The sequence below is a fragment of the Trichosurus vulpecula genome, chromosome 5 (genome assembly GCF_011100635.1).
Source record: "Trichosurus vulpecula isolate mTriVul1 chromosome 5, mTriVul1.pri, whole genome shotgun sequence".
Lineage (NCBI taxonomy): Eukaryota > Metazoa > Chordata > Mammalia > Diprotodontia > Phalangeridae > Trichosurus > Trichosurus vulpecula.
Genome location: NC_050577.1, coordinates 15,294,500 through 15,307,567, shown reverse-complemented (window position 1 = coordinate 15,307,567; position 13,068 = coordinate 15,294,500). Strand labels below are relative to the sequence as shown.

The following is a 13,068-nucleotide window of genomic DNA, read 5'->3' as shown; positions in this document are numbered from 1 at the left end:
GGACTGAGACTTTCACTTTGAGCCAGTGGAGTGGGGAGGGGGATTTTAGAGAGATCTTCAGAGAGTGTGAGAGAATGGAAGAATAAGGAGGAAAGAAGAAAATGAATCTGAAAAGGCAGCTGATAATCCTGATGTTTGTCATGAGGTTTGTAGGGAGAAGGAAATGGAACAGGGACAAAAGAGAGGCAGGATTAGTGAACATTTGGAGTGAGGGTAATAAGCAGGAGTCTCTTTGCTTAGCGAGGGGGCTCTGGATCTTACCCTGGGAGAGATGGCAAGAGAGTGGTACAAGGGCATGTGTCACTAAGAGATGATTAAAGGAGGCCTGTGGAGTGCTGAGGGCTTAGCTGCACTTCGATAACACTATTTCTTGACTTCTTCCGACATTTGTGGCTCAGGAAAGAGAAGGCCATTCAATGATGAAAGCGACCATTAAAGATAATCAAGGCAGAAATAGTGGGAAAGAGAAGGGGCCAAAGGCTTCAAGGGTGGAATCTCATCCCTTGTTTAACTGTCAAGCTTATAGACTCCGTATAGATTGTACAGGGAGAAAAGTGAGAGAGATGGAAGAAGAGAACAAGGAAGATGGGAGGCCATGGCAATAATGAAGAACCAGTCAGAACCAGTGGGGCTGGGAAGGAAGTAAAAGGACAGGAGGACCTGAGCTCAAATCTCCCCTCCACCCCCTTCTAGCAGTGTGACCTCAGGCAAATCACTTCAATGTGTGCTTCTGTTTCTGTATCTGTAATATGAGGGAAGGAGGCAGGATTTGATGACTTATAAAGGCCTCTCTAGCTCATAACCAGATGAAGGCTGCATTCAGAGAAGAGAGTTGCAGTGTTCGAGACAGGTCTTAGAGGAGCAGCAATGGCGACAGTGATCTCTAAGGCCTGACCTCCTCTGTGGGTGGCAGAAGTTGAGTGGAGACTGAGGTCAGGGGAGTTGAGGAGGCTGCTCAACTGTAATGCCAAGGTGTTCAGAGGGTCACCAAATGGAATGGCAGGGTTTTGGAAGGAGTCTGAGCTAGTTTATATGGCCACTGAGAAGAGAGAGAGAGTGCCTTGGAAGTCAACAGATGACACAACTAGGAGCTGGACAACATGGTATAATTGGATGAAACTGATTCCACACAAAGAGAGGTGGCTAAAAAATGATGGCAGAGGGATTGTTGGAAAGTGAAGAGGAGGAGGAAGGAGTATGTAGGCTCTTGCTATGATACGGTCATGAGAGAAGTGGCCAATATTGGAGATGGTGACAAGGGATGTATACTCTTTCAGGGAAAATCATTCCAAAGTTAAAACCAGAAGATGGAAGGTCTGTAAGATGAAGGAGAAGGGATTTTTATTAATAATAGTATAGGGATTACAGAGGGCACAATAGAAGAAGTAGGTAAAAGAGAAAAGAGATTAAGGGGAGGGGTAAGCCCAGAAATGGGGCAGCTAGGTGGTGCAGTGAATAGAGTGCTGGACCTGGAATCAGGAAGACTCTGAGTTCAAATCTGGCCTCAGACACTTACTAGCTCTGTGACCCTGGGCAAGTCACTTAACCCTGTTTGCCTCAGTTTCTTCATCTATAAAATGAGCTAGAGAAGGAAATGGCAAACCACTTTAATATCTTTGCCAAGAAAACCCAAAAATGGGGTCATGAAGAATTGGACATGACTGAAACAACTGAACGATAACAAAGAAGAGAATTATTATAGAGGAGAGCGTAAGGATAGGTAGCAGGGAAAAGGGATTGGTGAGGGAAAAAAGTCTTTTTAAAAACTGTAATATTTTATTTTCCCCCTAATTACATGTTAAAACAATTTTTAAACTTTTTAAGTTTTAAGTTCCAAATTCTATCCCCTCTTCCCCTTTCCCTGAGACGGTAAGCAATCTGATATAGGTTATACATGTGTGAACATGTAAAACATTTCCATATTAGTCATTTTGTACAAGAAGAATTGAATAAAAAAGAATGACAGAAAGAATGAAATAGCATGTTCAGTCTATATTTAGACAGTATCAGTTCTCTCTCTGGAGGCAGATAACGTGCTTCATCGTGATTCCTTTGAGATTGTTTTGGATCGTTGTATTGCTGAGGATATCTAAGCCACTCACAATAATTCATTGAGCAATATTGCTGTTACTCTGTACAACGTTGTCGTGGTTCTGTTCACTTCACTGTACATCAGTTCATGTAAGTCTTTCCAGCTCTTACTGAAATCATCTTGCATGTCATTTCTTATAGTACAGTAATATTCCATTACAATCATATACCACAACTTGTTCAGCCATTCCCCAATTGATGGGCATCTTCTCAATTTCCAGTTCTTAGCCACCACAAAAAGAGCTGCTGTAAATATTTTTGTAGAAAAGGTCCTTTTCCCTGGGGGAAAAAGTCTTAATGATGGAACAGTTGTTATGGTAAACAGGATATAGTCCAAAATAAGAAAACTTTTTCCTTATCTCCCACTTATTTCCCTTTGGGATCTGGCTTCTGACTCTCCTCCTGGATTGAGACTGCTTTCAACTACAATTACCAGGAATTTCTTAGTTGTTAAAAACAACATTCTTTTCCCAGTCTGGTTATGTTTTACCTCTTTGTAGTGAACACTGACTGCTCTACCCTCCTGGGTGTTGTCTCATCCCTGGGTTTTGTGACCTTGCTCTCTCCTGCTGCTTCTCCAGCTGATCTGACCACTAGTCAGTGTACCTTTCTGGTTATCATCCATGTATCACCCTGTGTGAGGTGGTCTACACCAAAGCTCTGGTCAGGGTCCTCCTTATTCTCTATATCCTCTCAGTCATCTCATCAGCTTCCATGAGTTCAATGATAATCTCTCTGCAGATGACACCCCAATCTCTATCTCTAGTCCTAATCTCTCTTCTGAGCTATAGAATTGTATTACCGACTGCCTGCTGGACATCTCTGCCTTGGAGTTTGAGAGACATTTTAAACTCTGCTTGAATCTTGTGGAAATGAATGTTCTAATTTTTATTTAGAAGCATATTTTATTTTTATAATATTTTGAAACTGGTTTATTTTGTTAAAATAATTTTTGTGCTGAAGAAAAATGTCTATGACATTTAGAACTAAACTTTTTATTTTTTATAATTAATTTGTTTTTAGTTTTCAGCATTCACTTCCATAAGATTTTGAGTTTTAAATTTTCTCCCCCTCCTTCTCCTCCTCCCTCCCCAAGGCATGCAATCTGATATAGGCTCTACTTAAATATTCCTATTAAACATTTTTTTCACATTAGTCATGATATAAAGGAGAATTAGAACTAATGGAAGGGACCATGAGAAAGAAGAAACAAAACAAAACAGCAAAAGAAGAGGGGAGCAAATAGTATGCTTCCATCTTCATTTAGACTCCAAAGTTCTTTCTCTGGATGTGGATAGCATTTTCCATCATGAGTCTTTGCATTGCTGAGAAGAACTAATTCTGTCAAAGTCAGTCATCGCACAGTGTGGCTGTTACTGTATACAATGCTCTCCTGGTTCTGTTCACTTCACTCAGCATCAGTTCATATAAGATTTTCCAGGTTTTTCTGAAGTCTGTCTGCTCATTATTTCTCATAGCACAATAGTATTCCATTACATTCATATACCACAACTTGTTCAGCCATTTCCCAATTGATGAACATCCCCTCAATTTCCAATTCTTTGCCACCACAAATAGAGCTACTATAAATATTTTTGTACATGTGGGTCCTTTTCCCATTTTTTATGATTTCTTTGGGATACAGACCTAGTAGTGCTATTGCTGGATCCAAGGGTATGCACAGTTTTATACCCCTTTGGGCATAGTTCCAAATTGCTCTCCAGAATGGTTGGGTCAAGAGCTAAACTTTTTAAATTTAGTTTTATTTAACTAATAAACAATATGAATGTTTTTTGTCTGTGATATCAGCCTTATGCAGAGTAGGGAACATGTTACACACTTTTTATCTAACATGTTCTATTGAGAGTCAGTGTTAGAGTAGAAAAAAGGCTGGATTTGGAGGCAGAGGAGCAGGGGTGGGGGTGGGAGACTATTGAAAGGTACTTTACCTCTTTCTACCTTCCTTTGCTCTTCTTGTAAAATGAGGGGATTGAATTAGATGCCCCTAGTATTACTCTGGTGTTCTGGAGATCTCTTCATAAGAGATTGCTGAGGTCACTGCAGTCTCTAAATCTAGGATCTTTCCCTTCCCAGTGACTTCAAGTATCTGCCTCGATTAGCTTTGAGAAATGAATGTATATTTTACTCATTTTCTGATTTGATCACATACCAAATTAAAAAAATTAAAACACCTTGCTCTGAAATATAGATTTGTCTTCTAAAATGAAACCTTTTTCTGGAAAAAAACGTTTTCTGTAAGGTTATGTCAAACAACAACTATACCTTTTATTAAAAATATTGATGAATTATATGGCTCTGATTAATGATTTAAAGCTTCCTTAATGTAAATTATAAAATACCATTTCAATACATTTGGATTTTTATATTGCATATATACAATACTGAATTTAAGATGGGGAGTGACAGTTTTAAGCCATTACATTTTCACCAAAATAAATAAACATTACTTGTGGTTGATAATTGAAATTCAAATTAGTGTTGCATGTAGTCTAACAGTACTAATTTAAAAATCAGTACTCTAATTATTACTAGTTTGAAAGGAAACAAACTGGCTTCTTGGTAGCTTCTTTGTCAGCTTCTGGGTAATCAGTGTCATTACCTGTTTCATTTATTTACTCAGAAGGATTAAATTTTAAATGCTGTAAAATTTTTAAATTGAAAAATAGTCCTTTTCCACTTACATTACCAGGACTGAAATCACAGTCTTCCAAGATTCAAGATCTTTGTCCTTTATAAAAATAGACATAAGGTGAACAAAGAGTATGTTTTGATGTGCATGTGTCTGTTTCTTTTTGGGGTCTCCAGGAATCCTTGTTGTCCTCTCATAGCCAAAACTAGCAGGGACCTCACAGGTATCTCATTCTACAGAGAAGGAAATTGAGGCCCGTTTTCTGCCCAAGCACCGTCTTCTGCACACCTCCTCTGGTGACACCCAGATAACCTTGTATTTCACTACTTTGTACATATTTGATTTTATTCACTTTATTTTTATGCTTTGTGTGTTTTTCTACACACTCCTGTATTAGAATGTAAATTTCTTGTTGGCAGGAATTGTTTCTTTCTTGGTAAGGCCTCAAGGACAACTGTTTCTCAATTTTTCTTCTTATCCAGAGTGACTAGTACCTAGTAAGTGCTTAATAAATGCTTGTTAATTTATTGAACAGATGTACTGTTAAGTGAAGATGGTTGTGATTTAAAGATGAGCTAAATATAGAAATATTTTCATGTGAATTTAAAAATATAGAAAAAATAATTAACTTCACAGAAATACCTCCTCAGAAACCCAGGAAGCTTTCTAACAGCTGAAAAAAACCCTACCCTAAAAGGACAGAAAAAGGAAATAGAAAGTGGGTTGCATGTAAGAACCAGGCACCCCTCTTTATGTCTTCTTTTTTCCCAGGAAGAAAACATTCAAAACAAACAATATTTTTCAAATTTTTTCATGTGAGACAGTGGTCTAAGTTGCTTAGTTTGCTTAATTGATATTTATAAATGCTGCACAATTACAAAATCAATATGTACTCTGGTTTTCCGTGTGTATTAATGGATTAAGAAAACAGTTATAGATGAACTTGCAGGTGTGTGTTTGGCAGTCACAGAAGTCTCTTGCTGAGTGTTGGTAGATATTACAGAGGGTTTGTTAATCTTTGTTTCTATTTTGCATTGAGCATGTGCTTTCCTTGGGTAATTCATGTTGTCCTTGCCCCCAGTGTTGGTTTTAGTCACTGTTACTCTTCTGGGAGTGTCGACAGGACAGGTTCACTAGGGGAAAGTTTCTGTAACAAACAATAGGGTTGTGGTAGATAAGTAAGACAGTTGTCTGTGAGAAAGTATCACGTCACCAACTACTTTCTGCCACACTGCCTTTAAAAAGCCCTTTACAAGTCTCTCATGAAGTTTCCATTTTTTTTCATGATACATTCATATTTTAGATTCCATTTTTAATGTCTGTATTTTCTTAACACTTTCTTAAGAAGTTTTCCACGTTAAAAAGTTTTTAAAAGCTGATTGTTCAAAAGTCTTGAGCATCTTGTCACATGTACTGTAGTTCTCCCAGGCAGCTCTAACACAATTATTTCATAGGCTGATAGGTTGGAGCAAGACGGAACCTGAGAAATCATCTGGGTCAACCCTCCTTTCACAGCCAAGGGGCCTTACCCCAGATTTACAGAGTTCCTAAATAGCAGAACAAGGATTTTTTAGCTCAAGTCCTTTTGCACCAAACCCAGTGAGTTCCCTTTCCACCACGAATCTATGTGTGTCTTGGATGATAATTTTTGTATTTTAAAAACATTCCAAATGCTGTCTCTTTTAGGCTCTTTAAACCTTTTTCTAAGGTACTAAAATAATGATTTTACACAAATTTTTTTTGCATTATTTGAGAAAAATTCTGCGGCATGTTTTAGTTCAATGTAAGGAAAAATTTTCTTACAATTAAAGCTATCCAAAAGTAGGATGGGCAGTTTCAGTGAAAGTTGTGTGTTGGCTCTGTCTGGAGGGTTTTAAGTGGGGTTTGTAGGATTTCTTGTGAAGAAGGGTGTAGAGGGCATTTCTGTGTCACCTGTATGTTAGGCCAAACTTTCTGACTCAATCCCTTCTTACTTGGATTCTTGGAAATGCTGAAGATATCCTAGCATAGACTTGCTGGATTGCCTTGTGGTGATTTCGTTTGTTGAAGAGAGCTTCTATAGCAAGCGATCAGTGCATGGCACAAAATAACTATTTGACAAATGCTTGCTGATTGAATTGAATTGAGACAGGTAGGTGGAAAGGTGGGTGGAGAAACAGGGGCAGTTTTTGTGGCCTGGCCTACATTGGGAACAAGTATAAGTAAGGAGATGAGAATTTAGTATAACTTTGATTTAAATGGTAGGCTTAGCCAATTTTCATACCATTGATTTTCGTTTGGAATCCATCATGCTCTCTTAAAAGACCTTTTCTTTTCAAGTGTGCCATTTTTCTATGTCTTTTCAAAGGATTACATAAACATTTCATTTGATGGCATTTTGGAATTGACATTCGTAATGCTGGCCAAGAACAGTCATTTGAGTCAAGGAATTTGAGAGATTTACAGTTCTCCCTTTGATTTATTGGTGACACTATTACAATTCATTTAACCATTTTGTGACAGTTTTTCAAACGGTCATGCTAACTGTAACACTTTTTATTGGTTGAAACATTAATAAAAATGTTTATAGCTATTTGGAAATAATGTACTATGTTAATGTTTTATGTTGGACACTGACATAGTTTTCAAAACCAAATGATATCAGAAATGAAAATTCTAACTTTTTTGGGTTTGGCTTAAATTTTGTAGTCAATATTTGGAATAGTTGAACTGCTAGAGAATGAAACATTGTATTTCTTTTGCTATAGAGTGTTATATGAGAAGTGCTATTAGTCAGTAATGTAAATATGTTAAAACTCAGTTATTCAGTGAGGACGACAAGCCCCACAATAATAAAGAGTCATATGAATGTGTGCTGTTAAGGGTTTCAGAAGTGCTCTCCACTCCCAGCCCTGTCAGGATAGGATGAAGAAAGAAGAACGCAGAGCCTGCTGATAGCAGGGCCAGGTTGAAAGCCTGGCTCTTCTCTCCAAGCCCAGTGCCCTTGCCACCATAGCTTCATGTCCTTGTCATAGAGTCTTGTACTTCTCTGAGTCTCAGTGTCCTCATCAGTAAAGCGAGCTTAAAAATAACTGGAAGACCTATCTGACAGGAAAATTTGAAATCTGTGAGATAAGGTATGGAGAGTGCTTCACAAACCTTAACACACTATGTAAATGTCAGTTTGGGGTATCTGAGGTAAGTTGTGAAGATAATGGGAAAAAGGGGAGAGAAGAAACTCAATCACTTATTTCAAGAACTTTTGGGTGTGATGCAATAATTCTTAGGGGAACAACTATATCACTTTTTAATTAACATTTGTATAGGACTTTATATTTTATAGATCAGTCAGCAATAAACATTTATTAAACATATAAAATGTGCCAGGCAGTATGCTGGGGATACAGAGAAAGGCAAAAGTCAGTCTCTGCTCTCAAGGAACTCACAGTGTAGTGGGTTATAGTGCCTTAAGGTTTGCAAAGCACTTTCCAAATTTTATCTCATTTGATTCTCACAACAATCCTGGGAGATAGGTATTATTATCCCCCTTTTATAGATGAGAAAACTGTGGAGAGAGAGGTTAAGAGACTTGCCCAGGGTCCCACAGCTAGTAAGCATCTGAGGCTGGATTTGAACTCAGATATTCCTGACTCTAGGCCCTCCTCAGTATCCATGACACCATGTAGCTGACTCTTTTACAATGCTTTCAGATTTATTATCTTATTTGATTTTCAAAACTCTGTAAGGTAGGCATTAGATAATAATAATTTCATATTTGAGGAAATTGAGTATCAGCAAGATTACATAATTTGCCCAAGGACCCACAGTTACTAAAGAGCAAAATTGGAACATGGAGCTAGGTCTTGAGACTTTAAATCCTAGGTCTCTTCCAGTCTTTTGACAACACCCAAATTAGAATTCTTTAAGATTTCTCTATATTCCACCATAAATAGAAGAATTTGGGAATCATTTGTACAGAGATGATAAGTAACCCTGGCCACTGCTGAGCTCACCAGGGGAAAAAGAATGGAGGGAAGAGAAAGGGACCTTGGGCCTACTCTAGGTGGTTCAAGAAGCTCAATGATCTAGTAAAGAAGACTGAGAAAGAGTCATCAGACGTGTAGAAAGAATCAACATTTATTAAGGAACAACTGTGTGCTCAGAGTTGGTGACACAAAGATCAAAATGAAAGTGTTTACCTTCAAGGAGCTTCCATTCTGATAGAAAATGGAGATGATGGTCTTTCGGAAGCCAAGGGAGAAGATGTGCAGGAGGAAAGCTTAGTGGAGTGTCAAAAGCTGTAAGAGATCAGGCCAAAGGAAGGTGAAGAAGAGGAGATCCTTGGTAACTGCCAAGAGCACATTGAGTCATGGTGGGGTTTTCAGAAGCCTGATTCCACCAATTGAGAGGTGCCATGGAAGGTGGGGATGGTGAAGACACACACAAGAACCTTTGTAGAATTTCAGCCCAGAGAAGAGGTATAGCATGATGGCATAAGGAGACAGCAGGCTCAAATGAAGGTTTGTTTGTTTAAAGAGGGAGATTCCTAACTCTGCAGTTAGGAATGCTGATGGCTCCACCTTTGGTCTGTTATACTGAATTCAGATTGGCTGTGACTCCAATAATAGCACATAACAAATGAGCAGAATGCTCTAAGATGTGGCCTACTGAGATTTTAAATTGAGGAAATAAGGTGCTGTAGTAGATAAGACATTGCATTTAGGAAGACTCAAGTTTGAATTATGCCTCAGACGCTTAAAAATGTGTGAGTCTGGACAAGTCACTTAACCTCTTGAAAACTATTTCCTCCTCTGTGAAAAGGGAAAATAACAGCACCTATGTCATAGGCTTGTTTGAGGTTTGGATGAGATAAGTGAATGGAAGAGCATCTAGTTAAGTGTTTACTATTTCTAAAGCAGATGCTTTAATCCAGTGGAGAAGGAAATGGCCAACCACTTCTGTGTCTTTGCCGAGTAAACACCATGGCCAGTATTGGTGCACTGTGACCCACCTGGTCATGAAGAGTCAAACGTGACTGAACAAAACATTTAGAAGGGGAAGGTTTTAGGTGTAAGTCAAGTGGAAAGACCTCATGGTCTTGGGGTACAGTAGCAGAGCAGGCAGTCAGGCTTCTTCTTTAACATCATTTCCATTGATAAAGTCATATCAGTTTCTGATGTTGAACCATTTGGCAGTGTCAAGGGTTTTGGTAATGAGAACTTTCTTTTTGGATCTTCAGTAGCTGTATCCATACCTAGTACCCGTAGAAATAGTTGCAAGCTACATCTTTAGAGGTTGCTTCCCCAGATGGTGGCAGTGGGGGCTGTGGAAGACCAGTGGTCTGGGAGGCCCTGACATTCCCCAAGGCTCGTGAGCTTTCCTGTTCATTTGGTTGACAGCTGATCATGGTGGTGATAGGAAAGGTGGAGACTTTCTCCGCAGTGATGACTATGGGGATAGGCTGGAAGCAAGGCTGATGGTATGGGGTCTACTTACCTTCTCAGGGCTCTTCACTGGGCTTTGATTAGAAGTAGTATTTGATATTTTTCATCCTTACTTCTGCATCCAGGCTTCTGGGACTTCCATTGAGACTTGGCTCAACTCCTACCTTCAGAAAGCCTTCCCTGCTTCTTCCCCCAACACCTAATACTCACTGCTAGTGCTGTCCTCTATTTTCATGTCTGTCTGTCTCATTAGAATATGAGTGCCTTCAGGGAAGGGACCATGTTTCATAATTCTGACTTTCTTTGTTTCCATAGCACTTAGCACAGTGCCTGGTACGTTTGTTATTGTTCAGTTGTCCATTCGCATCAGACTCTTGGTCACCCCATGGACCATACATAGCACATTGATACTGTTCAAGGGGTTTTCTTGGCAAAGACACTGTAGTAGTTTGCTATTTTCTTTTCCAGTGGATTAAGGCAAAAGGGTTAAGTGACTTACCCAGAGTCACATGGCTAGTAAGTGTCTGAGGCCAGATTTGAACTCAGGTCTTCCTGCCTCCCAGCACTCTATCCACTGAGTCACCTAGTTAATGCCTGGCATATAAATAAGTGCTTAATAAGTATTTTATTGACTGACTGTACTTCAATCTCAACATGAGTCCTCTTTGTGATATGGCAGGCAGCTAAAAACAGCTAATGCAATCTTGGATTGAGTTCAAAGGAGAGCTAGAAACAAGAAGGTGAGAGCCTCTCTCTGATCTACTCTCTTCAGCTCTTTTCTAGAGCACCGCGGCCAGTTTCGGAAGGACGTTGATGAGTCCTTGCTGATTGATGAGTGCCATGAAGAGGGCAGCTAGGATGGTGAAGAGCCATGAGGATCCATTGAAGGAATTGGGCTTGCTTAGCCTGGAAAAGAGAACTTGGGGCTGGACAAAACTGTTCTCAAGTATTTGAAGAGCTGTCATGTGATGCTCTGAGTGTTCAAATCTAATTTGGTGGAGTAGATTTGGTCCCCAGGAACAGAATGAAGAGCAAAGGGTAGAAGATTCCAAGAGGATGGTTTAGGCTAGAGCTGCCCCAGTGTGGTGTGGGCCATGCCAAGGAGTGGTGGGCACCCTTCCAACAGAGGCTGGATGGTCACTGTTAGGGGACCTTACAGTGGTAGTTCTTCTACCTAGGTCTTTCTCATTCAGAACCCAGAGTTTATCTACATTACATCCCAGTGAGAAGTTTTAAAGGACATGTTGCTCCTTCGTGGTTGTGTTTGTAGTTGATTATGCCATTATGATACATATTTTTTTCTTGGCATGAGCCTCAGACTTGAAGTGTTTTTTTTTAACATTCGTTTTTTTCTTTGGAGTTTGGAATTCTCTCCCTCTCCCCAGCTCCTCCCTCACCCATTGAGAAGAAAAGCAGTATAATACCCATTACACATATATTATTATATAATTATATTATGTAATACCCATTACACAAAACATACTTCTGTATTAGCCGTGTTGCTTTAATCTGCACTCACAGTTCATCATTTCTCTCTCTGAAGGTGGATAGCATTTTTCATCATTAGTGCTTTGGAATTGTCTCGGACTGGATCATTATATTGATCAGAATAGCTATATATTCCATAGTTGACTATTGTAACAATATCGCCATTATTGTGCACAATGTTCTCTTGGTTCTACTCACGTCACTTTACTTCAATTCATGCAAGTCTTTCCAGGTTTTTCTGAAGCCATGCCCTTCTTCATTTCTTGTAGCACAATAGTATTCCATCACCATTTTACACCACAACTTGTTTAGCCATTCCCCAATTGGTGGACATGCCCTCAATTTCCAATTCTTTGCCACCACTAAAAAGCTGCTATAAATATTTTTATACATCTTGGGCCTTTTCCTTTTTCTTTGATCTCTTTGGGATATAGACCTAATCATGGTATTGCTGAGTCAAAGTGTATGCAGTTTTATAGGCCTTTGGGTATAGTTATTTGCTCTCATTTTGGAGAAACCGTTCTCAATATCTATTTTGAAATTATTTAAATGACTATTTAGGGAATGTTCCATTAAAATAATCATGCATATGGAATTAGAGGTTGTCATACTTCATACTAGATGACTGTGGGGTTATCATCAGGCCTCTTTGCGTATTTTGTTCCATTATACTCTATCCCCTATCTTTGGCTTCCGTCCTTTCTCTTTGCTTCCTTTCCCCTAAATGGCTACGTAAACTTCTGTCGTTTATGTAGTGATTGCTGCTGTAACTTGTTTCAGACTGGGGACAGTAGAAACACATTGAATGTGTCAGCAAGAATTAAATTCCTTCACTGCTTCTTAATAAAAAGTGAAAAGCTTTAACCCCACTCCTGTCTTCTTCAGCAGTCACCTTCCTCTCTCCCTCCTCCCCCATTCATGTAGTGAGAGTGTATATTGTTTCTACTTAACAAACTCAATTTAGTCTTGTCATCTCAGGGACACCTTCATGTTGGAGAGAGTAATTGATGTCAGTAGCATCATATTTGAAAATGAAAGATGATATACAGTAATATAGTTAATAAATCTTGTAAAAATTAAACTCCTGTGTTCCAGGATGTAATATGTTCCTCTCGCTCCCCTCACCCCCACCCCAAGAGGTTGGCTTTGTCTTCTAATGACATAAAGTCATTTAAGTATAGAAATTTTCAGCTCTTACTGTCATTATATCACTGTTAAAGACTCTTCGCAGTATAGCAGCCTCACTAAAGCCACTCATTGGGGAATAGGAGAAGAGAGATCTGCCTTGTAATAGTCTTCTAGAGCCACACAGTTGGTTAGAAGTCTTAAACATTTTTAAGAGTGTCTTTATGTGTGTTATTTAGGACAACAGCTGGATCCTAAAGCTTTAAGTGTGTGTGTGTGTGGGGGGTGGGA

At 39.1% G+C, this 13,068-nt stretch overlaps 1 protein-coding gene across 3 annotated transcripts in view; it reads left to right on the top strand.

The window, feature by feature from the left end:
• FAM126A (family with sequence similarity 126 member A) overlaps positions 1-13,068 on the top strand; it is a 100,223-nt gene that overhangs the window by 27,568 nt on the left and 59,587 nt on the right. The window contains exon 1 of one of the 3 annotated variants that reach the window (XM_036760221.1): positions 7,834-7,857. The exons of the other annotated variants lie outside the window; for them this stretch is intronic. The gene's annotated coding sequence lies outside the window, so the exon portion shown is untranslated. Of the gene's footprint in view, positions 1-7,833; positions 7,858-13,068 lie in introns of those variants that run through there. 3 annotated transcript variants of the gene reach the window in all.